The sequence below is a fragment of the Canis lupus genome, chromosome 13, assembly GCF_011100685.1.
Source record: "Canis lupus familiaris isolate Mischka breed German Shepherd chromosome 13, alternate assembly UU_Cfam_GSD_1.0, whole genome shotgun sequence".
Classification (NCBI taxonomy): Eukaryota; Metazoa; Chordata; class Mammalia; order Carnivora; family Canidae; genus Canis; species Canis lupus.
Window position 1 is genome coordinate 18,361,332 of NC_049234.1, and position 23,469 is coordinate 18,384,800.

Consider the following 23,469-nt stretch of genomic DNA (forward strand, 5'->3'; position numbering starts at 1 on the left):
AAGAATTGACAAAACAAAGAGGTTTGGGTTAGGCATGCAGTTGACTCTTGCACAGTGTAGGGCATGTATAAGTTTTGACGCCCCTGAAAACTTAAATACTAATAGCCTACAGTTGATGAGAAGCCTTACTGATTAAAAAAAAAAGTTAACATATTTTGTATATTTGGTATATACTGTATCCTTACAATAAAGTAAGCTAGAGAAAAGAAAATCATTAGGCAATCATAAGTCAATCATAAGGAAGAGAAAATACATTTATAGTGCCATAGTATAAAACACCCTCATGGAAGTGGATTCGTGCAGTTAAAACCCATGTCGTTCAAGGGACAACCATAGTAAATAGTGAAGAAGTAACTAGAAAGATAAGAGTCAGTTTAACACGGTTAGTTTGTACAGATTCCTTGGTCCTCGAATTCTCTGTCTTTGGTAATAAGAATATCTTCCCTTCTCCTGTTACAGGGAGGGCACCTTTCACATGAGAGAGTTATCTCCTGCTTTCAAGGGGACAAAAGAGGGCCAGTGTCTGTCCTTATTGCATCAGCTGTTTTTTTAAGTGCCTTTAATTCAAAATAATCAATATGCCAAAGTGGCATGTTTTGGGGTGACCTATTCTGCTACCCTTCAGTAGACATTTTAGATGATGTGCCTGCAGGCTGGCTCTCATTATATACTTCCCATAGGATGGGGCATGTGTGAGGTCCAAACACCACTACATGATCTGGCCCCGGGCAGCAATACCACACTCGTGATGAAGGAAAAGTTTACATCGAGAACCCAGAACTCTGTCCTTAATAAGAAGAGTGGTCATGATGCTGGAGGTACAAAGACAGAAAGCTTCTTCTTTGGTCTTTCCATGACCCGGTGGGACCCATTTTCCCCCAGTCTCTTAACTCGTCTTCTGTTAGACTATAAATTCTTCAAGTTAACCTTCCTCACCATTTTATTTTCACTACCTGTTTTTCAAAATCTTCATCAGCACAGAGTTTGTCATTAAAAAAACCCAACTTTGCCACCTGGTGAGAATAGTAGTTATTATTTCAATACTTTTTGAGGTATATATGCAGTGGAAGTCTTGTTGATATATTTATTGATCATTTGTATTTCTCAGAGTTGACTCTTTAAGTCCTCTATTTTTTCACTAGAGGAACTCTTGTGGAGATATAGGAACTAATTATGTATCATAAATACTAATCTTTTGTCTATCTTAAACATTGCAAATATTTCCTGTTGGTTATCCATGATTTTTTTACAATGTTTATAGACTTTTATGTGACAAATTCTATTAAAATGTTTCTTTGTGCTTTCTGCTTTTATGCTTATAAACTCTTCCTCTGCCAATATTCCCTACATAATCTATTTTCTCTGGGTCTTACTTATTTTTTACCTTTCACTCTTTAATTCCACTTTGATTTCATTTTGATGTATGTATGAGATGAGTATCTAATCTGACATTTTTTTTCTCCCAAATAATCCATCTTCTGACTTCCAACCTTCTACTCCATTACACAGGGGGCTAGATCATAGGTGTAGATAAGTCATTCAAAACAAAGAAGAAATCAAAGAAGACCACCTGTCCTAGTGCTCAGCGTTCAAGAGAAAGGATACCCATCTTGGTTTTGTCATTCAGAGTCACTTACTATACCATTTAGCTTTCTAAAAAGAAAGCCTTTCTGGTTGCCCTGAGTCCTCATTAATTCTAGACCATAAATAGTAGTAGTTATCTCCTTTATATTATTGAATATTATTTTTCCTGGTGTAAGATGTGATTTTTTTTCCTTTTGTTTTAACTCCCATAGTCACCCATTATACTCTTTTCAAAAGATTTGGATAAAATTGACTTCTGCCTTCCCCTGTGCCCTGGAATAGAAGCCATGCTTTCATGATAAATTGCACAGAAAAAAAAAGAAGAAAAAAAAGGCAGCAGGAGTTGCTTGTACCAAAATGAGAGTGGCTTCTGGCTCTGCTTCAGTGACTTTGTTCCACATTTCTTTCTGAACTCTCAGACAAAAGTGATAATGAGAGTTTAATCTCCAGACTTGTGCCATCAGCTGTTTATTTTCCTTAGACTATTTGAATTCCTACAGGGCCTCAATTTTAGCCACTAGAAGCAGTACTTTCATGGTAGTTCTTCTCCAGGGTGGAAATAATCAGAGGGTAAAAATCTAAGGTTTGCCGTATGTTCTAGCTGTGCTCCAATGTATTTTCACCATTTTGAAAAGACTGAGGGTCCAAGGCAAGCTTAATGGGAGTAAGATGAAAGATAGAAAAAAGGTATTCTTCAGTTTACTAGAACTCAGCTATCTTTATGGCATGATATTCAGTATCCATGTGGATACTGCTACTCTGATCTTTCCATTGTCCTGGGTTTCCTCTCTCTCTTTTATCATAGAGGCTTGTCATGTGCATTGTGGTATCTGCTGTTAGACTTTAGCAAAGTCATGTATATGTTGCCTGGGGGTATGAACCCATAAGAACTAAGATTTCTTTCAGTGGAATCCTTCCTTGAAGTAGGTAAAATGTAGTGTGGTCAGAAGGAGTGGTAAGGCCCAACAATAGTGTTTTTCTAACCTTTTTTTTTAAGCATTAAAACCAGTTTTCCAGTCTTATGAAAACAACACTCTTAATTACATGATGCTTGGGATACAGATAATGTCATATTTACATATTTGTTTAAACCAAATCAAATCTGTCTCCTAGGCTCTTCTTGCCAATATTGATAGAAATCCACCCTTTCTCCTGCCTTCTCTGGCTCTCTTGTATTTGATAAGATTCTGGGGCTAATATGACCCCAGTCATCCTTCCACAGTGCTTACTGCTACCTTGGGTCCCTACCATGATTCCATCACAGTGCCCGGATCCATCAGGGGGGATGGTTTTACCCACTTCACTTCATTTTTTCCACCTCAATCATGAAGCATCTTTGCTGAGGATTCTGAGGCCATGTGCTCAATGCCAAGTCCTGATAAGCAACCACATTGCCAGCCCCTGACGAAGACCGGATTGCCTCAGAGGGACTGTAGTTTGAGAATGGCATCTACCATCATTATTTTTTTAAGTCCAGCACCGGAGCCTGGGAGCTTTGCTTAACAATCTTCAAGACATAAAGCCTCCATCTCTCTCCTTGGTGATTCCATGTAGTTTCAACATTGCCCAGAATTTTGAAAGGCAGATGTCTCTGTAGGAGATATCATTAGGATAATCTGTTCTTGGATCTTGGTGGGAGGGGTGGTGGAGAAAGGGATAGTAAAAGGCCTTTTTTTCCTGTGACCTGGAGGATTAGGGAATATAGACCTAGGGAATAGGACCTGGGCACTCCCCTAAGATATATGACTGATATATTTTTGGTTCCTTTATAACAGATTAGCTGAGAAAAAAACACCCTAATTTACTTTTGAAATTAGTAATACTATTATATTAGGTTTTCAGCAAATCACGCTGAACTATTATGATCTGTGGACTATCAATGTGCAAAACAGACATAAGCATAGCTGCTGTGGTATAAGAGGGATTTGACTTGAAGCCCTTCCCACTCAGCAGCCCCCCCTCCAATGTCTCAAATGTTCCTGAGCTACCTTGAGGAGCCCTGGAGGGTCTGTGATCTCAATTTAAAAACAATTACTGTGATTTGAGGATAACTTCTCTTTAAGCCCACATATACCTATTATGACGTTTTCACTTCAGAATGTAAGAATGGCTTAAGAGGAACAGATCTAACCCCAGTATAGACACCTTGGGTGCCCTTTGTAAAGTGGTATCCTGGAACATTCTAGAGAATGGAAAGATTTGTCTGCAGTATCCACTTTCTATATAACATTCTCAGAGAATAAGGATGTCCTCTGTAACATTTTAGTTTATCTTAACAGAAGCATGTACTTTCTGTAGTGTACTCACTATGTATCTGGCTGAGTTAATGCACACCTGAAATTTATAGAGTGCTTACTATGTGCTGGGCACTTTTTCAAGCACATCACATATAGTATTTACTTATTTTTACTTATAAGCGCTTAAATGTGTCAGGCGTTGGTTTAAGAACTCAATGAGCATTAACTCATTCAGTCTTCAAAAGAACATTCTAAATAGATACTATTATTCACTCCCATTTTCCAAATAAGGAAATTAAGGTATAGAGAGATGAAGAGAATGGCCAAGAGTAGCACAGCCAGCCAGGGACTGAGCTGCCATTAGAGCACTGACATTCTGGCTCCAGAGTTAAACTTCTCTACTTCTGTACTATTGTATCCCATGACAAAAATAGCTCATTTAGTCCTCCCTAGGAAGGAGATAATAGAGCTCCATTTTTACAGATGATGGATCTAAGGCCCCCTACATTTAAGTCATTTATTTGAAATCATACTAGTGCTAAAGAGAGAAATGTTAATTCAAACCCAGGTATTGAGTCCAGAGCCTGTCTGAATAGCAGTAATCTTCAAGAGGTAAATTCGCTAAGGTCATGCTGCTGGTAAGGGCAGAGTCTGTAGGATGCCTGGATATGCCATCGAAGTCTGTATTTTAATAATTCAAAGAGGGCAGCCTGGGTGGCTCCACGGTTTAGCACCACCTTCGGCCCAGGTTGTGGTCCTGGAGACCTGGGATCGAGTCCCATATCAGGCACCCTGCATGGAGCCTGCTTCTCCCTCTGCCTGTGTCTCTACTTCTCTCTCTATCTGTGTCTCTCATGAATAAATAAATGAAATTTTAAAAAAAATAATAATTCAATGAATATATAATAAAGCTTCAGTTTATCAAAATTTTTAGAAACCTATATTTAAAATAATTTCCGTTTGTTAGTAATGATGATAATATTTATAGCTAGTGCTTACTATGTTCTTAGCATTAATATTAATATACAGATATTATCTAACTTATTGAGATCATACATGGACATTTTATGAAAATCAAGCAATATATAGAAGAATGTACAGAATAAAGCAAAAGTTGTCAGAAATCCCATAGTTCTAAATAACCACAGTTAACACTCCTGTGAGAATCTTTACAGGCATCTTTCACTACACGTTTTGTATATGTACCATATGTACAATCATACAATTTTAGGTAAATGGAATAATACCATAGATACTATTTGCAACCTGCTTTTATCTGTTCATTCCTCCAGTCAAGATATTTAATGAAAGCTTGACATTTATAAAGCAATATACTCAAAACGATATGTTGTCTCCATTTTCCTATTTTGATGAACAGAAAGATTGATCTTTTTGTGAATAATAAATTATATTAGTCAGGACAGGCAAGGTTATTCTACAATAACAGATTAACCCCTTCAACTCAGTGGTTTAAGGACACAGGGATTACTTCTTGCTTACATTGACTGAGGGTCCAGTGCCCCCAAAGCAATGACTCAGCAATCCATGTCTTTTCCATATTGTGGCTCTCATCTCCTTTTGGGACCTCTGAGTCACTACAGCAAGGGAAGAGAGTGCTTTTTATGGCTTTAGTCTAGAAGTAAAATAAAACAATTTATTCTTGATCTGACCAGAACTAGGCATGTGATACCACCTGATTTCAGGAAGACTAAGACATAGTCCTAGTCTGTGTACCTTGAGAGGATAAGGAGAAGCAGAAATTTTTGACCTTTAGTAATGTCTCCCACATGGGGATTCTGTTGCATGGATGTACTATCATTGATTTAACAATCCTCTCTTGATGGATATTTAGATAGTTACCATTATTTCTCTGTTACAAATAATGCCATGATAAATGGATTTGCATATGCATCATGTAGTCAGATTGATTAATTCATTTTAAATTCCTAGAGGAGGAATCACTGAGTCAATGATAGAAACGTCTAAAATATGATGCTACCTTTTAAGTTCAACCATGTAACATAGGGGCTTGAAGCCCAGAAAGTGTATTTCTCAGGTTCTCTGGGCTTATAGTTTTGTCTAGAATCTACCAATGAGAGGCATTCACACAGGAAGGAAGGAGAAGCCATTCTCTAAACCAGTAGGGGAGTTTTGCCTGACTTTCGGAAATTCTAAGAGAAGTTGTCGGTCTCCAGGTTATCTTCCTGAGAACTACTTATTTCTGTGTTGCAGGGAACTGGGATATCAGTGGTGACTCTTTTACGGTCCTATACTTCTGGTTTCCTGTAAAGAGCCTTTCTGATCTATATTCCCGCAGGATCCTAGGCATGGTGTAAGTAAGCCTCAGTACAGGTGGCTTCTCTTCTCCAGATTGCACTCAGAGGAATGCAGCACCTATTGCCAAATTGCTCTTCAGGAAGTATGTACCAAAGAGACTTCCAGCATCAGCAGTACATTAGTGGCATATCGCCACTTTTGTGCACCAGCACCTGTCAGTATTTTTCAACATTGGTAAAGTCATAGGCAAAACAAAGAAAATTAATGATGGTTTATATTTGCATTTCTTGGGTTGAAAATATTATATTTTATTGGACATTTTTTCTTTTGTGAATTGTGTGTTAATATCTTTGGTTGTTCGGCCTCTTAATTAGCAACTTTTTAAAAATTTTAATTTATTTTTTATTGGTGTTCAATTTGTCAACATACAGAATAACACCCAGTGCTCATCCCGTCAAGTAATTAGCAACTTTCTTAAGAGCTCTCCTCTTTAATATAATACTTTTATTTGTCACTGCTTTTTGGGGGGGACTTAAAGGAGGAATCATTTGTTTCATTATATTAGATTCAGAGAAGAAAGATCATATGCATGTGAACAAATTATTAAATCTTGAAGTTGGAGAGTTAGCTGGATGTTCCATCAAAAGGTGCCTAAGTGACTCGTTGGTTAAGTGTTTGACTCTTGATTTTGGCTCAAGTCATAAACTAAGGGTTGTGAGATCAAGCCCCACATCAGGCTCCAAGTTGGATGTGGAACTTGATTAAGATTTTCTCTCTCCCTCTGGCTTCCCGCCCCCTCATCACCCCCCACAGCGCCCACCCCAAAAAAAAAAACAAAGAGGAAGAACAGATCCACCTGTCAGGGTGATTCCTTCTCTCTGTAAACAGAGGATAAGCACTATTAAATGTGAAAAATGTGCTAAAATTGAAAGTGTTTTGGATAAAAGTAACTTTTAGAGCCTTCTAATGGCATTTGGTTTGTCATCCCCCACCCCTTTTTTTTTAAATCTCCTTTCACCAATGGCCCTCTTTTGGTATAGGACTGTGGCACATTACATCCTTGGGAAGGAGGGAGGGAAAGTCCTGCAGATTTGCACTATATTGCTTCTGAAATACCAAACGAAAGATGACCATCAGAAAGGGTTATATTTTCCTTTAGGTCTTGAGATGGAAAACCAGCAGCATAATCAAGGTAGACTTTGAGCAAAGGAATTGAGGCAAAACACCACATAACTATGGCCAAATGGTCATGATTTGTTGAATGAAAAACTGGAAGGGCCAATACACAGGTTGAGAGGAGTTTAGGCTTAGGAATTGAAATGAGGATGGATCTTGTATGACCAATCTGTTTGATTGGCAATGACAGATTCTGAGACAAAGCCCACATTTACTAAGAGAGAGTAGTATGATCATTTACTGATGATGACCAAGGTTCTAGAATGTGAGGGCAGTAAAAATGATGCTACAAACTTGCCATATTCTGGTTTAGGATGTGGCTCCTTATAGGAACAAAGAAAGGACTTTTTTCTGAGATGAGATGGAAAAATAATATAATGCCTTAGGGAGGAATATGACTTTGTAATGCAGGCTCTTCTCAGTTTAAATTCCTAACATCTGCTTGGTTGATGAACAGTAGTTGAAGTTGGAAATAAAATTGTTTTAATTTATCTGATATGGAAACTTAATGGTAGCATTATTTTCAATTGTGTAAAATCCATAGGCTGGTATCCTGTGAGTTTACACACACACATAGGAGCAGAACCACAAGCTCTTCTTGGAAGAGACTTGCTTATTATTGAAAAACATTGGTGAGTAATGGATATAAGTAAGCTTCATGGTGCATAAATTTCTCCCTGTTCATAGATAACGTCCTTGGGAAGTTTCATTAATTTTTTCACCTCACTCCTGCACTATTAATTATTTCCAAATATCTCAATAAAGAGTAACTAGTATATTATTTTTTAATTAATTTCATATGTAATTTCAGTTAGTACTGTGTATAAAAAACTATTCATTGGTATGTCTATAAAGCGAAAGGACTTGGTTTACACATATGAGGAGCTTGCACTTGAATTAAGGCAATACAAATGGAAACCTAAACAATATAAGCAACAATATAGAAAAGTTGCCCTTTGGGTCACACTGAGTGTGACACCTATAGTAGTCCTTCTGGGACTTGGGTGCTCCAGAAATCCTTTACATTGGAAACAGAAATGAAACATGAGTAAGAATGCAATATAAAGAAAGAAAGTACATTTTGGTTTGTGTTTGGGTGGGAGCAATATAGCACTTTAAGAATGAGCGTATTGTATACCTGCTTCGCCAGAGAGGAAGGTTTTATGTTGGGAAATAGTGGAAGAATTTGAAAAACTCATCTTTTTGGTTACACCGTGGGCTAAGAAGAATACACAGCTCTGTGGAACTTTCAGACTTTTCTGGTGCCCTTAGGCTAATTTTGGGGATTTCATGTCCATTGATTCACATTCTTAATGGTTGTTCTAATGGCAGCTCCATTTGGGATTTCCCCAAATTGGCACTTTTCAACCTGTTTTAAAGCATGCTATTACTTTAGAGATTAGCCATATTTTTCTTTATAACACTCATTATAAATAGGTCAGAAAGGAAATACTGATATATATATATTATATATATATATACACACACATGTATAGACACATGTGGTTTTCATTTTTATGTAACAATATGTATTCATACAAAGAGTGTCAGAAAGTTGTAGAAAGAGATCATCTAATGCATGAATGCATGATATTGCATTTTCTTATGGATTGCATTTACCAATTTGAGAGTTGTATTGATGAATGTTGTCTGTCTAGTAGTCGCTGGACTGTTATGTATCTTGTTTTAGAGTGTAAATACATACCTGTGATAGTTGATGTTTATTAACTGTTAAACATTTATACTGCACAAACTTGTTCCATGCATCTGTTGCTAATAGAAGGTAATTTTATGTAAAAATAAGAATATAATCATTCTCATCATCATCAACAAATCATCACAGAAAGGCAGAATGCTTCAAAGTGAGCATAGCAACTAGTATCTTCAATTTCTTTAAAAAAAAAAAAAAAAGGAAAAGGAACTGGACTTCCTGAGTCTAGTTAGCTATTTTTGGAGCATTCTTCATCAAGAATACTAAAATGTTTTAGAACATACTATTCTTCCCTTTAAAACTCAGCTGCATAGAATGAACTTTTCATGCTATATGTCAGTGAAAGTAAAATATAGGAATAGACTTGGTGCTACTCCTGATACCAGATCTGACCTATGAGAAGTTTTCATCATATTAAAAAAAATGCATCATCTGTAGTGGGTTAAACTGTTCCCCGCTCCATAAATACCTGGAATCTGTGAAATGAAGTCATTTGAAAAAGTATCTTAAGTGCCTAGGTGGCTCGATTGGTTAAGCATCCAATTCCTGATTTTTGGCTCAGGTCACAATCCCCCAGTTGGGAAATTGAGCCTACCTCTGGCTACTCATTCAGTGCACGAAGTCTGTTTAAGATTATTTCCCTCTCCCTCTGTGTGCTCTTGCCTTCTCACATGTATGCATGCACTCTCTTAAAAATTTTTAAAAGATTTTATTTATTTATTTGATTTTAGAGAGGGGGGGCACCCGAATGAGTGTGGGGAGGGACAGAGGGAGAGGGAGAGAGAATCTGAAGCAGACTCCATGCTGAGCACAGAGATAAAGGTGGGGCTCAGTCTCACAATGGATTAGATCATGACCTGAGTCAAAACCAAGAATTGGACACTTAACCAACTGAGCCACCTAGGTGCCTCCCTCATCCTGACCAAAAAACATCTTTAAAAAAAGAAAGAGTGGGATGCCTGGGTGGCTCAGTGGTTGAGTGTCTGCCCTTGACTCAGGGCGTGATCCTGGGGTCTGGGGATCGAGTCTTGCGTCGGGCTCCCTGCATGGAGCCTGCTTCTCCCCCTGCCTGTGTCTCTGCCTCTCTCTCTCTCTGTGTCTCTCATGAATAAATAAATACAAATCTTAAAAAAAAAAAAAAAGAGTATCTTAAGAGGCTTGGCAGGCCCAGTGCACTATCAAGTGTTGGCCATGTTGCATTATTGAAGCTTCGGACTGACTTGGGTTCTGACTTGGATTCTGACTTGGACCATAGTGTTAAGAGAATCTGAACGAAGTCTGCCCACACCTCCTGTTGTAAACTAGCAGAACTTAAAAAAAAAAAAATCTTTGCAGTTGTAATTAATCTAAGAATCTTGTGATGAGATCACACTAGATTTAGGATGAGCCCTAAATCCAATGATAGGTGTTCTTAAGAGAAGGGAAAACACAGAGACACAGAGCGAAGTATGTCTTCCATATGAAGACAGGAGCAGAGTATGAAGTAACAAAGGCAGAAGCCACGGAACATGAAGTGTTGCCAAAAGCCACCAGAAAAATAGGAGAAAGGCATGGATTCTCCCCCAGAGCCTCCAGAGGAAACTGACCCTGTTAACCCCTTGATTCTGGCCTCCAGAATGAACAAAGAATAAGTTTCTGTTATTTTAAGCCACCAAGTTTGTGGTAATTTGTTGCAGTCCTAGGAAACCAGTATCCCCATCTCTTCCTTTCTTCTTCCCTTCCTTTTTTCCTTATCTCATTCATTCACACAGCAAACCTTTGAGTGCCTGATATGTAGGTGGCAATGTTCTAGAGGAATTGGGGATACAGAAATAATAAAAAGACAACCTCATTTAAAAATATTTTATTATACCGTTTGGAGGACATACAATGTCTTTTTTTATTCTCTTACTCTGAGTTTTTGTGGCCTCTTCTACATTCACATCAGCATCTTTTATTTTTTTAAGATTTTACTTATTTATTCATGAGAGAAGCAGAGACATAGGCAGAAAGAGAAGCAGGCTCCCTGCAAGGAGCCTGATGTGGGACTCGATCCTCGGACCTCGGGATCACATCCTGAGCCAAAGGCAGACACTCAACCCCTGAGCCATCCAGGTGTCCTGTGTTCACATCAGCATCTGAACATATTGTAAGTGTCATTTAAAATATGAATGTCAAATGCTGTTCTGAAAAAGTTGTGCCGGTTCTCCATACTGATCCCACTGCCCCCTGAAGGCATTGGCTAGTCTTGGGAATGGGTGCCTTTGTCTGCACCCACCCCTGGCACTTTCTAAACTCACAGGGCTCTGGTGGTTCAGGACTGCCCATTGTGACCCCGTGTCAGGGTTTACCTTCTCCCACTCTGCCCCATCTTAGAATTCCTTCCATCTCTCTTCCCCATGGTCATCAAAACTTCTATTCTCTCAGCACCTGTGCTCTTTGGATCTCTCACCTTAACCGAATAAAATTCACACTTCTCACTATGGCTTGCAAGTAGTAAATGTTCTAGATTCCATCTCCTACCATGCTCCTGTTAGGTTTCAGGTGTACCCAGTTCCTTGATGTTCCTCTAAGATTCCAATTATGCTCCTATCTCAGTGTATACTTATGTTTTCTCTGCCAGGAACATTGTTTCTGAGACATTCCCACTGCACATGGCTCATTCTCTCACTTCATTCAAGTCTCTGCATAACATTGCCTTGTCGGAGAAATCTGACCACCACACCCCCTATGCTACTTTATTTGTCCTCATTGCACTGACTCTTTCCTGGGATTAGAGCATATATTTATTGATCTGGCTATTGTCTGTCTCCTAACCTAGAATATGGGTTTCAGGAAAAGAGGGACTTCATCTGCTGCATTCCCAGCCCCTAGAGATGCATCTAGGCATAGCAGGCATTCAGTAAATATTTGTGGATAAGTGAATGGATGAATGAGAGCAGGCTAATGTGAGAAACAGTGAAATCTTAGGATATTAGTTGCACAGTTGCACACTTGGTAAGATAGTTGCTTTGCATCTCCTGGTGACTTGATTTTAAGGCACATCATAACTAGCATTTACAGTTGCAAAGCAATTTTCAAAAGTCCAAGTATCATACTGCTCAAGACAACCTCCATTTTTATCGCTGATGAAATTGAGATTCAGTGAGGCCAAGATACTTAGTAGCTAAGGGCACACAACTTGTTAATGACAGAGTTGGAACTTAAACCTTGGTTTCCAGGTTTCAAATCCATGGCATTAAAAACAACCACCACAACAGCAAACAACACAAAGCCTCTACCATGATGACCTCTTTCTCAGAGGAGAAGTTCCGATTGTGCATGCATATGGGGTTAGGGGTGGTATTTCATGTGACAGTGATTTGGTTATCACTAAGTCCAACCATATATCTTGTCATTATAATTTGAGGAATTGAGCTACAAAAAGGCAAAGCATATGTCAATTTCTAAATTAAAATTCTCTTTTTTTTCTTCAGATTGCGAAAAAAGGTGAAGTCTTGTTGAATATATGTGGGTTGCAGAGAATGAATATATCTTGGCCTAAAATACATCATGGTTCAATAAAACTCAACCTGAGAAATGTTTTAATTTTTACTGGTGCTTTTACTCTGTCTGTTCAAATCAGATAGGGCACTTAAGCCATTTATAATTAGATCTTCAGTCCTGTTACTGGATCATGGCAAACTTAGATGAGGCACTGAAAGATAGGCTTTCCTTTGCTATGTAACAGCCTTTGCATAAATGGAGAAGAGGAGCCTAATTAAACAGAAGCTAAGAATGTCATAGAGAGATTCAACAGTTAGGAGTTGGGGGTGCAGCAAATGCATCTTGTTTATCTGACAGTATTTGTATATTTCCAAAACAAAGCAACAGGACCTGAAGCCTGATTAGTTGCCAAGTCATGTTTTTAGGGGCCATGGTCATCCTTTGCTCACTTCACCTCAGTTTTGAGGAACAATGCACAGTTTATATGAATATCACATGTGAGGAAGAGCACAATGGGTGCTTCTTTATCATCAACTCTTGGTCCTCACAACCCAAGCTGGTCCGCCTCATTATTTTTATTGAGTGGTGTAGAAGGGGGTATTTGAGTGAGTTAACAGATAATTAAAATAAATTATTATGTATTGCTTATGACTCTTGACCTAGACTTTCTATAATATTTACAAAGAAAAAAAAGGCAAATCTTATACCAATTTATTTGTTAAGCTAAGTTTTATCCTGAAGCTATGAAGTACAGAAATAGTAGAAATGAGACAAGTCGATAAGATATCTGATATCTTGCTTTCCTTTTCTAGCTTGGATAGTCTTGAATTTGAACCTTTTTTGTATTGCTGTAGGTACCTTCTGCAACTGAGGTACAAGGCATATCAAACCAATGAGAGAAATCTAAGCAAAACCAGCTATTTGTGTTCCAATCCTGGAGATAGACTGTTAGGGCATTCCAACCAGGACTTTCTTCTATTTAGTTCTTTAAGATCTTGGAAGTTAGCTTACTCTTCTGGCTTTAGGAAATGGGGAACATTTAACTATTTCAGAAACCACTTTCTGCAATGATGAGACTATTCGATATCTGTGCTGTTTCAATACAATAGCCACTAAGTATTATTTAGTGCTTACTGAGCATGCTTACTGAGCACTCAAAATGTGGCTAGTATAACTGAGGAACTGAATTTTTAATTTAATTTAATTTTAGTTTATTTAAGTTTAAACATAGAGTTATGCTTGTGGCTATTGGCTACTGGTTAGTGCAGATTTAGATTGTTATTATTTCCATGAGCATTCATGCTCTAGGACTAATAATTAGAATCTTAAGCCTAGATTAAATGAAATTGTCAAATCCAGTTTTTGCAAATGAAGACACATTATCATGGAGGCATATTATTCAAAACTATAGGTCTAGTTCTTCGTAGAACTTTTCGATGGGTCTTTTATTCTGGGTTGTCATCACTTTCATGTCTGTTGGAAAGGAGAGGGTGAATACGTAAGACTCCGTGTGAGGATGCTTTCTAGAATACTATGGGAGTTTCCTACTAGAAACCCTCCTAGATTGAAATTTACTTGCATAAAGGTTTTATTGAACATGCTACATGCTTATCTGATTCTGAAATCCTTTCACACAATGTTTATATGCTGTAACTTGCTGCCAAAATTTTCCACAGGGAATAATTAAAGAACTTTCTCAAAGTTGTGGTTTTTCAAATATAAGAAAGATATTGCTGTCTGAAATAAAATAGAAATTCTATGTGTAGTCATTAGGGCTTCCCCAAGTATTTTTAGTTTACCCTCTTCTAGTTAAGTGGTACTTTCAAGCCCTGTCATGGTTAGATGGGGCCATGTGACCATTTTGGCCAATGAATTATGAGAAGAAGCTATGCATGCCTCTTTGGGTCAGACCTTTAATTGCTGAAGCAAAACACTGCAGAGCTCTTTCTCTGCTGGCACAGCATCTGACAATGGTCAATAGGGCCCGCTGTATCAACTAGGAACTCTGAATGCTAGGAAGAGCAACCTCTTGGCAACTTGCAATGGACATATAATATGGGAAAGAAGTAATCTTTGATTTTTCAAGTCAGCACACTGACACATGTCTAAGTATGGAGGTAAAGCAAAGATCATGAGTAGAAGACAAGAGTCAAGGTAGTAATGGAATAAGACAAGGATAAATTATCTGAATTTCCACTCTGCTTCATATACCTTTCTCAGTTCACATATAATGGATTAGCAGACAGGCAAACCACTTGCTTGCACTGCCCCAGGGCAGTTATGAGACTGGGAGAGTTTCTATACCTTCCTGGATCTTTCATGTTATGTATTTTTAAAATGGGAGGATCTGTTAGATGACTCCCAGCTCATTCTAGTACTAATATTCTCTTGTGTCTCTCCTTGATATCCTAACACCACAAAACTTATTTTTAACCAATAGCTGGAGACATAAATATGCCAGCCAAAAATTTTCCTGGGGTACCAAGTCATAAGAGGTATGTGGTAGACTTAAATTGTGTCAATTTAGCTAATCTGGAACTAGCATTCCTGCCATTCCCCCATTCCCTTCTGTGAGTAGCTCCAGGCTGAGGTGAGTCATAAAAGACTTCTTTCTTTCTTTCTGTCTTTTTTTTTTTAAAGATTTATTTATTTATTTGAGAGAGAGGAAAAAGAGAGAGAGAGAAATAGGGCAGAGGGGCAAAGGGAGAGAGAGTCCCAAGCAGACTCCATGCCACACAGAGCCTGACACGGGTCTTGATACAGATTCTTGTCCATCTCCCTTGGTTCCAGCACATTCCTACAGGGTTTCTTTTGAGCTTTCTTCCCCCGCTTCATATCTCCCTCCCATCCCAGATGCCAGACCACCTGCCTTCCCTTGCCGAAAAGTCATAGCTCAGTAAATGCTTTAACCCACAATCATCTAAGATCAAATCCCTATAATAAATCCCTTATTATATAAATCTCCTAGTGGCTGCACTTCTCTGATCTAACTGTGACTAATACAGGTTGCTAAAACAGCTCAGGGAAGATAATTACATAGAGAAAATAGAATTTAGCAGAATTCTTGTCAGAGAAATAATAAATGTGATTGGAAGGATTTTTCTTAAGCCATTTGGGGGGCTGTTTAATGGGAGAACCAGAATAATAATCTGTATTTACTAAGTTGCCTTTTAGGAAGGGGGTGTCTAGTCCAGGTCAAGGCTTTTATGTTTCTTCTGATTGGGGATACAGTCAGGAGGATAGGACTAAAAGCTTGGAGGCAGCAAAGAATGAGAACATTATTTCTGGTTTCCCAGTACCCTCCTTCCTCATGCAGAGCTCAGCACCATCTCTAAACACATATCAGAACCTATTTTAGGACTTCGTATCAGTTTTAACATTAGCCAGTTATTCTTCCTTATAAGAGAAAACTCTGTTATAAGCAAGTGTAATGAGATGCATGGTATGGACCACACATTCATTCATTCATTTATTAAGTATTTAACATATATGCCAGGTCTGATCTAGGTGCTGGGGATACGATGTCAAACAAGATAGCAAGGTCCCTGGATTTACCTTCTTATAACAGAATCAAAGTAATACATTTTTCAAAGGAAAAAAAAAAAGAACAAGATCATTGTTTGTAATGATAAGTGATAGGAAGCAGATAAAACAAGGGTAGGGTGTGATTTCAAGGGGAGGGTCAGGGAAGGGTACTGAAATGGGAGACTGGAATGAAAAGAAGGAGTCGATCATGTGGAAATCTGGCACTTTGCAGAAGAAAAGCAAACCCAAACTCCTAAGTGGGAGCAAGCATGGAAAGTTCAAAGAATAAAAGGAAAGCCAAAATGGTTAGAGTATAGTGAGCGAGGCAAAGAGAATAAAGAATAGATAGAAACAAGACAAAATCAGAGAGGGAGGCAAACCATAAGAGACACTGAACTCTAGGAAACAAACAGGGTTGCTGGAGGGGACAGGGGTTGGGGCATGGGGTAACTGGGTGATGGACATTAAGGAGGGCAGGTGATATATTGAGCACTGATGAATCACTGACTTCTACCTCTGAAACCAATAATACATTATATGTGAATCAATTGAATTTCAATAATTTTTTTTTTTTTTTAAGATAGAAACAAAGCCATGGAAGGGCTTTTAAACCATGGTGTGCAGTGTGGGTTTTATTCCTGGGTCAGCCCTGAGCATTTAGATTTTAGAAGATCATTCTAGCCCCACTGCTGAGAAGTGAAGAGTGTTAATAGGATCCAGTTATTGTGTGGCTGGTGTAGCAGGCTGGACTAAGCTGGAGACTTTTGGATATGGAGAAATGTAGACAGACTTGGGTTTCGAGATAGGGCTGCTGAGACCTGGAGATGGATCAGATGTGGTGAGCAAAGGCACAGAGCTTGCAAAGATGGCTCTCATCATTTGAGGGTCAAGCTGCTAAGCCAATGTTTGGCATTTTTCTAAGATGGGGAAGGCTGAGGATGGGGTAAATTGTATTTATGTAAGTATAAAATACGCTATTAAAAATAAAAATAAAAATAAAAATAAAATACGCCATTAATTACCTAATCCTAGTTTTATAAAATTTAAAGTGTGTTTTAGTTCCCATGGCCTTTACTGAAGAAATATATGCTGATGAATAGGAGACAGTGCCTTCAGTGATGGATGTGTTGTTTCTGTGAAGAATAAGGTCCTTTCAAGAAGTTAAGTTTTATTCCACCATCAGGGGTGTTCTCTCTGGGAAATTCTTCCCTGTGGTTGCCTATTCACAATTGTACAAGTTCCCATTCTTTGACATGGAAATAAGGGGCAACGCCCACTGAAGTCAGCAATAGGAATCTGTCTTTCATTGCCATGAATTGTGCACTTTCACAAATCCTGAGGGATGGAAAAAAAGAGTCAGGACTGAGCAAAAGTGTCTGCCTCTGATTTCAAGGGTGCGCTTGTGTAAACATTTCTGAAGCGTGATTCTTATTCTTAAACATTGGAGAATGACTTTTATAATGAGAAAAAAAATTTTTTCTCTCCCTCTCCCAAATGTCAGTGTTTATGTTTCAGTCATTTGGGTTCTAGGAAACAAGATCTTTTAAGGGGAACGAGGTTATAGAAATTGCCAGCATCTTAAGGAAGATCCTTGCCCTGTTACTGGTTTCCTGTTAGCCCATAACAGGCTTCAAAAGGGAGGACCTCACTGCCAGAGTCGATGAGGTTTGCCCTCCAGGTTACCATAATGGATGCTACCAAGATGAAGAGGTTAGTAGCAGAGAACCCCATTTCCTCACTGGATTTAGCTCTTGGGAATCTGCCATAAATGAATTTTCTTCTGTTCTTCAGCTTTTACAGTGTAAAGATTTATTTATTTTTTGGTGTTGAAGCTGGACAGGTTTATGAAGAAACTAGTTTTTCATTCCTTCAGAGAAAAGTTTGTTTTTTGGACAAGTGTCCCTGATTATTTTGCCTCGGAGTGCACAGTGGTCCATGTTGTAATGTCAACTCCCCGCCAGCAGATGGCAGTCACAGCACACTGCACTTTGGCATTAAGCAAAGTTTCAGAACCCCAGGAATTTGTCCTTTTCACAGAGGGGAGGGTCTGATGCACTCTGTGGCTTGGCAGGAGAGGTAGCTCCTATGGAGACTAATCCCAAGGAATCCACTACATAAGTATATGAATTTGGCCTTGAACCTGGAGATATTTTTAATTGGAAAAGGAAAAAAAAACAGTAAAATAACAAAACAAAGCAAAAAAAAGCAATAAACCCAGCAACAGCAACAACAAAAACCCCTCCTTAAATAAATCTGTCAAAATGAGCTATGAGGTGAACATCCCAAGGTCTCGGGCTTATTCTGAGCTTTGTTTCACTGATACACGGATCAATATAATCATGGTTGAGGAGCTGGCATGAAAACATAATGGCCAAGAGAATAAGGCTGGAAACAACGGCAAAAGTATTTTATTTTCAGGAGGATTAACTGAGCTCTGGGTGGCTAGACAGGGTAGGGGAAAAAACAGAAGAAACTCAGAAGTGAAGTTAGAAATCTTAGGACTTTTGTTTCTTCCATAGAGATATTTCCAAAGGAATTATTTATAGGAAAAATAAGGATTTTTCTCCAGCTAGAAGGAAGACATTGCATATATCACTGACATTCCAACATGCGCTTCATTATGTTTTCCTGAATTTCTGCCACTGCAACTCAGCTGGGTTTGGCCACTCTTCTTTCCCATGAGCTAAGTGGTTGCCTTGCCTTTTTTGCAGAAGGTATGCTGACTTTGGGACAGGTGCAGGGGTTATATGACATTAAGAGGACATTCCTATTTCTCCACCCACAATGTGGTTTCTGTGTCTGAGCAAAAGGCACATTTTATCTGTTTATGTTTGGTTTGGTTTTTTGAGTGTGTCTCACCAGAAATGTGTGGGAACAGGGCTCTGTTTAAGAAAAGGCCACATTTCATTGTTAGGGAGAAGACTCGAATCCCATAGAAATGGACTATATGGGTTAGGAATTTCTGCAAATGTCTCTTTTCTCCCAGAAACTACTGAAACTAGGACTACTGTTACTGACTCAACTTTTTAAGGAGATCCTGGAATACAGAGTGATAAAACTCTATCCACATCATCATGATGAAAAACTTTAACTTAACCTTAAAGGCATCAAGAGAGGCATTTGCAGCTTCCTGATTGTATTGCTTGTTCTAGGTCTGTTGAGGGTTTGCCTATTTTCTATTCTAGTAAGTGGATAGTTATGTGATCATCCATCTGTATTTGAGCAGGGGTTGGATATTCAATCCACCTGGGATACAGACAATCAGGAGGTACATTTCCTGTAGAAAATTTAAAAACATAATGAAACTGATGAACAATTGGTCTGCTTTTAAATTATCACCATGTCCAGCAATTCTTAAGCACTTCCAGTGGGGGAAAAATATTTTTCTGGTCTAATTTCTAAATATTTCCTACGATGGCAGTTGAGTTTCAATAATATATATATATATATGCTTTAAATTGGCACATTTAGGGACACTTGGGTGGCTCAGTGGTTGAGCATCTGCCTTTGGCTCAGGGTGTGATCCCAGGGTCCTGGGATGGAGTCCTGCATTGGGCTCCCCACAGGGAGCCTGCTTCTCCCTCTGCCTGTGTCTCTGACTCTCTCTGTGTGTCTCTCATGAATAAATAAAATCTCCTTTTTTAAATTAGCACATTTAATTCATCTCTTAAGTAAACATTTTACATGGTAATGAATTCACAGAAGTCCTGCTATGCTGTTGGCCTCCAATACACATGGATTTGGCTAGTAAGTTCATTTCAAGAGAGAATTTGTAATTGTTCAGAATCTTTCAAGCTTGCCTTTGCCGTAGTTTATATTTCCAACTCCTGTGGTACTATATATTGTCACTTTTGAACAGTACATCGGAAATAAAGATATCTGTATGTGATTTTTCTTTTCTGAATTGCATTTTCTTTCTGGTGTGGTAAAGACCTAAATATAGTTGCAACAGCTGGAATCAGTTTAATGGTATAGTGAAAACAGCAACCTTCAAACTTGTTCCTTGAAAAATGGTGCACAAAAAATGGAGGGAAAGGCTATTAAATACATAAAGTGTATTGAACATTTACATAGATTAAGGAATCAAGTTAGAAGAAAAATATCTGGAGAAATAACATAAGATAGTGGTCTTAATGTTGCTGGAGAAATAACAAGGCATTGTTTGAATATCCTGATCATTTTCATCACGATCTCTGTATGAGTCCTAAATCAGAAGAAAAACTTCATTTTTTACTCAAGATAATAGAAATTTAAGATGAATTTCTGGTGTAAGTGCTCTGTGGAACTTTTCTGATCATGAAAACATGTGGAAGGAACTAGAACTGATAAAAAAAGACATGGACAGTATGCAGTTTCTGGAATTTATTATGAAACGAGACTTTTGTGGAACTTTGACAGGCTTATGCTTATGTTTAAGAGTCTTCTTAGCTATTTGTATATCTGTTCTTTCATGTGAAAGTAATGAAAGATAGATGGAAGAAAGGCAGACAGGGACAAGCCCCGCACTGCCCAGCCCTGAGACAAAATCATCCTTAAAAGGATTTTACACCACCCTGAAAGAAGCCCTCCACCCTCTTCCTCCATATGATAAGTAGATGATAAAAACTTGATTGGGTACTAGGAGCATGGAGGGTTAATCAGATTAAAACTGCCTGCTAACAAGCCCATAAAACCCCCTAGATCTGAACACCAAATCGGCAACCTTCTCAGGTCCCTTCCCTCTTTGAGACCTTTGTACTATCACCCTGTAAACTTTACTATTGCTCCATAAACTTTTCTTTGCTGTCCACCTGTCTTCATCGGGTCTACATGTTCATCCTTCCAAGCAGCATGACCAAGAACCCTGGGGACACTGAAGGAAAAGAAATCCTGTAACAAAGGAAACTTTATGACATTACAATTAATTTAAAAGGCATTCTTGACCCAAAAAGAATTATATTGTCTACTGAACATAAAGATGTAAAGAAAAGAATTTTGACAAAATCATTGACAAGTTTGTAGAACAAGATTAAAATGACAGAAACTATAATTTTATTGTCATACTACAATAGATCAATATATAAGTATGAATTTTCCCCTCTAAAAAATACAGCAATGCAATCAAATAATCTATTATCTTTTTCCATTGTGTTGTCCTATTTATTTTATTTTGTGTTAAAAAACTTAAGGGGCATGTGAGTGGCGCAGTCAGTTAAGCAGCTGACTCTTGGTTTCAGCTCAGGTTGTCATCTCGGGGTCCTGAGATTGAGCCCTGTGTCAGGCTCCAAGCTCAGCCTGGAGTCTGCCTGAGATCCTCTCTCCCTCTCCCTCTGCCTCTCCTGCTTATGCGCTTTCTTTCTCTCTCTCTCTCATAAATAAAGAAATCTTAAAAAAAAAAAAAACCCTTAAGACATATAGAAAGTTTTATAAAATAAAGAATTAAAAAAATAATTCATTCTGCTTCTATTTTCTGACTTTGCTTCATTTCATGTGATAAATATTACTCAAAATGTTTTTTTCAAATTTGTTTCATTTTTTTTTTCAAATAATTTTTAGAGAGAGCACAAGCTAAGTGGGGGGCATGGTGAGAGGCAGAGGGAAAGAGAATTTTAAGCAGGCTCCACACCCAGTGAGTAGTCCCATGTGGGACTTGATCTCATGACCCTGATGTTATGACCTCAGCTGAAATCAAGAATCGAGCACTTAACCGATCTAGCCACCCTGGCGCCCCATCAAAATGTTAAAAGTGATTCTTTGGATGCCAAATATGCTAGGCTGAACAGGCTAGTCTTTCACTATATTTATAGGTCACACTGGGCTTTGTTATAGTAAGATAGAAACTCTGAAATCTCAGTGGCTTAGTCCAATTAACATTTGTGGCTTCTAGCACAAAGTCAGGTATGGAAGTTGCTGATTGATGGTAACCCTTGGTAGCGGAGACTCCAGGAACCACCATCTTGAGCATCTACCAGGTTGCTCCCTGATTGCTATCTCGACCAGATTCAGAGTTGCTCTGGTTACCATCCACCTAACAGATGGAGATATAGGATATGAGAGAATGCTGAAGATTAGGCAAGATGTTTATGAATAGGCCTGGAAATACCACATATCACTTCCATCTGCAGCCAGTTGGCCACGTCCAGCCATCCAGAACCAAGCTAACACCAAAAAAGGCTGGGTAAGAGAGTCTTCCTATATGACAAGGAAGAGGGAACAGGATTCTGAGCATCTAGGAGGTTCAGTCACTCCATCTGCGATCTAGCTACTAATCTTGCACCTTTCTACCACTACAATAGTTTACTAAATGGTATCTGTGCATCTCTCTCCCTGTTCCTAACATGCAACAGAGTACCATCGAACAGTTAATGGTTTCAAACCAAGTAAGTGAATTACTTTTTGTTCAATAAAACATGCTATGCACACTAGTATGTTAAAACTTAGATAGATAGATGATAGATAGATAGATAGATAGATAGATAGATAGATAGATAGATAGATAGATAATCTATCTCACTGTTCTGGTTGGAGTAGGAATGACACTCAGAAATATTATTTCAGCAGTCTTTTCATTAACTTACACACACGTCCCCTACCTACCTACCCCAACCACTACTGAAACCCTCAGTCACCTTGTGTAATTTCTGGGTTGTGATTAACAGAAGTTAGAAAGCATTGGAAGAGGAAAAGTGGGACCAGTGAAGCTTTTGAACCAGGACTGTTGTTTAATAAGAGAGTTTAAAGTTTAAACTCTGGCATATAAGGGTGCCACGCCCCACCCAATAGTTTTCAACTTTATCTTATTCAACTCTACTTAATGTTCCTTAGAAGTTTTCAATTCATTTCAGCCTTTGTGTCCAGGTATTTAACCTTTTAACATTGTTTTTAATGTTGAACTTGCTTTCATTCAAGTGCAGGATTCAGGAAAACCATAATAGAGAGAGACACTGGCCTCAAGGGAAAGTATTCCCATACTCTAAAAATTGAACAACAACAAAAACCTAAATATAAAGTGGAATATACAATGTGATATTAATAATGTCGAAGAACCCCTTTCTTTATGCATAAAGATATATGTTAAGTTTCTATTTATTTCTCTACCCCCCTCAGTGGGCTCAAGGTCCAGCAAGAGCAATTAAGCCAAAAGGCTGCCTTCTTTTCCAGAAACCCAAGTCTGGGGAACGAGCTTTCTCTCAGTTCTAGGATTTCCTCCCATGCGAGAAAGGCCACAAAGAATAGCAGCCATGACAACATGGATGTTAGAATATTTAGTTTCTTTGTGACTATAGATTAAGGCAGACCTGTATACTGTGCTTATTTATAACCCAGCACTAAACCTCTATGATCTTACATTTGTGAATTCCTCAACATTTCTTCCAGACGTCTCCCCCATTACCGCTAGGTAGAGCCAGCTAAAGTCTGGTCTGTTCCACCCAATTTACTATTCACTTGATTTGCATGGGTTTTTTTTTTTTTTTTTTCATAATGTCATTGACATGGGGCAGAGGTTTGTAACTA

At 38.4% G+C, this 23,469-nt stretch overlaps 2 long non-coding RNA genes across 5 annotated transcripts in view; both read left to right on the forward strand.

Moving 5' to 3' along the window:
• LOC119865399 overlaps nucleotides 1-23,469 on the forward strand; it is a 259,911-nt gene that overhangs the window by 86,585 nt on the left and 149,857 nt on the right. The window lies entirely within an intron of this gene.
• LOC111098532 overlaps nucleotides 1-23,469 on the forward strand; it is a 109,777-nt gene that overhangs the window by 27,141 nt on the left and 59,167 nt on the right. For 2 of the 4 annotated variants that reach the window (XR_005368587.1, XR_005368583.1), the window contains one exon: nucleotides 12,441-12,520. This is a non-coding gene — a long non-coding RNA (uncharacterized LOC111098532). Of the gene's footprint in view, nucleotides 1-6,053; nucleotides 6,154-12,440; nucleotides 12,521-23,469 lie in introns of those variants that run through there. The other 2 variants (XR_005368586.1, XR_005368585.1) reach the window with 2 other exon arrangements.